The sequence below is a fragment of the Periplaneta americana genome, chromosome 3 (assembly GCF_040183065.1).
Source record: "Periplaneta americana isolate PAMFEO1 chromosome 3, P.americana_PAMFEO1_priV1, whole genome shotgun sequence".
Taxonomy (NCBI): Eukaryota; Metazoa; Arthropoda; class Insecta; order Blattodea; family Blattidae; genus Periplaneta; species Periplaneta americana.
Genome location: NC_091119.1, coordinates 166,747,590 through 166,750,985, shown reverse-complemented (window position 1 = coordinate 166,750,985; position 3,396 = coordinate 166,747,590). Strand labels below are relative to the sequence as shown.

General features: G+C 31.6%; 1 long non-coding RNA gene across 1 annotated transcript; it reads right to left on the bottom strand.

Moving 5' to 3' along the window:
• Positions 1–1,332: 1,332 nt before the first annotated feature.
• Positions 1,333–2,439, bottom strand: LOC138696829 (uncharacterized). Its single transcript, XR_011331473.1, has 2 exons — positions 2,199–2,439; positions 1,333–1,585 (listed from the first exon to the last, which is right to left on the bottom strand). It is a non-coding gene; the product is annotated as an uncharacterized lncRNA (long non-coding RNA).
• Positions 2,440–3,396: the final 957 nt, after the last annotated feature.

Sequence of the window (3,396 nt, the reverse complement as noted above, 5' to 3'; positions counted from 1 at the left end):
CCCTTTGGCCACAGGATACCCATAGCTTCGTTGAACAGTTTAACTATAGTTTTGTTATTGCACTTTTCTAGAACATCACAATGTAAAAGAATTCGTTCAGAATATTGTTCACTTAACAAACCGATAACTACATTACCAACAAGTCTACCTTCTTTGTCGGGAGTCTCATCAATGGAAACCCAAATTGAACTATCTTTAATTTCATCTCTTATCTTCTGTATTGTCTCATCGTAGATGGATGGAGCATACGTCTTCCTAAGTGTTGACTCATCCGGGATTGTATGTTGAGTATATTTTTCAAGGAATTCCCTGAAGACCTTATTCTTTAGTTTGTAGAGAGGAATATCAGCAGAGATGAGAGAACGGCACAGGTCGATGTTAAACTCAGATCTTACATTCGATGTTGTTGGTTGTGTTAAAAACAATTGTCTCTGCTTGGAATTTAGTTGTTTGTTGGCCTGATGTTTACTAGTTGTAATGTGTTGTTGCACCAGGAACTTTTGTGTAGATGATACTGCACACTGACACAAATTACAAAATAATATTTTATTGTCAGTTGATAAACCATCTTCTTTAAATTCTGAAATGTAACTTGTTAGTTTTGATTTTAAATTGACTGAATGACGTACTTTTGGCATATTTACCGTCTTTATAGTATGATTTACAAAACTGAACCTATGTGTACTCTGACTGGCATTTAACTGTTGAGCTGCACAACTGAAGTCTGTTAAAAATTTTAAATTAAATTAATACAGTTTTGTAACTTACTTTCCCATTGTTGATAGGACTGCTAATTTTCAAATAACTCTGATGTTAAAGGGATTACTGAACATGTGTTTAAATCTCTATTGTTGAAATGTATTTTTAAAAGTTAATGGAATTTTGTTTTGTTTTATTGTTAAACCTAATATAATATGGACTGTTTTATATGAAATATGGAAAATATATGGAAATTAACGAAAATATGTACTAAACTCTAAAATATGGAAAAATATGGAAAATAAAAGTAGGATTTTTCAACCCTACACATTGTGAAACATAAAGATAATGCAAAATATAAATTATATTAGCTTTATAAGTAAATATGTATTTACATATAAATCCTTTCCCTGATTATTATTATTATCATTACCAGGGAACGGATTTATATGGACTAAAAATATATGAAATATGTAAATATATATGTAGTTATTTTTACCAAAATATGGAATTAAATATGGATTTTTACCAAAATATGGAATTAAATATGGACTTAAAATTATAAAAAAATGACTATGTACGTTAAATATTGGTACATTTTAATCAAACTAAACAAAAAATATAATGGACGTACCTTATCTTCCAATGTAGTTTCAACAAAACACAATTTTTATTGTCTGTTACCATAACAATAGGTTACAAACATTTCTTTCAAGTGCTGAAAAGTGAATCTTCTTCTATTGTCTCTGAGGATAGATTTATACTGACTAAAAGAGCGTTCGACGTCACAAGAAGTAACTGGTACATAATTCAATTTCACAATGTCTGCTGGGGATAAGTCCAAGTTAATCTTCACTGTTGATTCACCACTCATCACAGCAACAACCTTTTGTAGTTCTTCATATCCAGGGTTTTTTGAAAGTACAGTGTCCACCTTAGCTCTTACTGCATCTGCAACTTTACCTCTACCACGATTCAGTTGTTCCACAGTACTATTTATAATTTCAAAACTTTCAGATAGTGAAAGGTGCCTATTTTGGAGACTTTTGAGCGTTTTTATGATGCATGAAAATGTATGCTGAATGTGAGCTAAGTCATTCTTCACACTTATGTCACAGGTAACTGTTTTCGCAGTATCAATTGAGACTGCATCTTCAGAGTCCAATGCAAGGAGAACATTGTTAATAGAGTCTATATGTTCGGCATAATATTCAACTGCTTCTAGCCATGTACCCCATCTAGTTAAAATTGGCTTTGGTGGCAATGGAATTTCAGGGTACATTTCTTTCAACACGTTAACTCTACTGGGAGCTTTGAGAAATACTTTTTTCACTGATGAAATCAACAAATCTACTTTAGGGAAATTGTCTCTGACCACTTCTGCCACACGATGAAATGCATGCGCCACACAAGTAAAATGAGTCAATTTAGGATATACAACAGATAATGCTTGTCCAGCTTTGACCATATAAGGGGCAGCATCGCTAATAAAGAATAACACATTATCGTACATAATACCCTTTGGCCACAGGATACCCATAGCTTCGTTGAACAGTTTAACTATAGTTTTGTTATTGCACTTTTCTAGAACATCACAATGTAAAAGAATTCGTTCAGAATATTGTTCACTTAACAAACCGATAACTACATTACCAACAAGTCTACCTTCTTTGTCGGGAGTCTCATCAATGGAAACCCAAATTGAACTATCTTTAATTTCATCTCTTATCTTCTGTATTGTCTCATCGTAGATGGATGGAGCATACGTCTTCCTAAGTGTTGACTCATCCGGGATTGTATGTTGAGTATATTTTTCAAGGAATTCCCTGAAGACCTTATTCTTTAGTTTGTAGAGAGGAATATCAGCAGAGATGAGAGAACGGCACAGGTCGATGTTAAACTCAGATCTTACATTCGATGTTGTTGGTTGTGTTAAAAACAATTGTCTCTGCTTGGAATTTAGTTGTTTGTTGGCCTGATGTTTACTAGTTGTAATGTGTTGTTGCACCAGGAACTTTTGTGTAGATGATACTGCACACTGACACAAATTACAAAATAATATTTTATTGTCAGTTGATAAACCATCTTCTTTAAATTCTGAAATGTAACTTGTTAGTTTTGATTTTAAATTGACTGAATGACGTACTTTTGGCATATTTACCGTCTTTATAGTATGATTTACAAAACTGAACCTATGTGTACTCTGACTGGCATTTAACTGTTGAGCTGCACAACTGAAGTCTGTTAAAAATTTTAAATTAAATTAATACAGTTTTGTAACTTACTTTCCCATTGTTGATAGGACTGCTAATTTTCAAATAACTCTGATGTTAAAGGGATTACTGAACATGTGTTTAAATCTCTATTGTTGAAATGTATTTTTAAAAGTTAATGGAATTTTGTTTTGTTTTATTGTTAAACCTAATATAATATGGACTGTTTTATATGAAATATGGAAAATATATGGAAATTAACGAAAATATGTACTAAACTCTAAAATATGGAAAAATATGGAAAATAAAAGTAGGATTTTTCAACCCTACACATTGTGAAACATAAAGATAATGCAAAATATAAATTATATTAGCTTTATAAGTAAATATGTATTTACATATAAATCCTTTCCCTGATCATTACTACTACTACTACTACTACTACTACTACTACTACCGTTATTATTACTGTTATTATTATTAC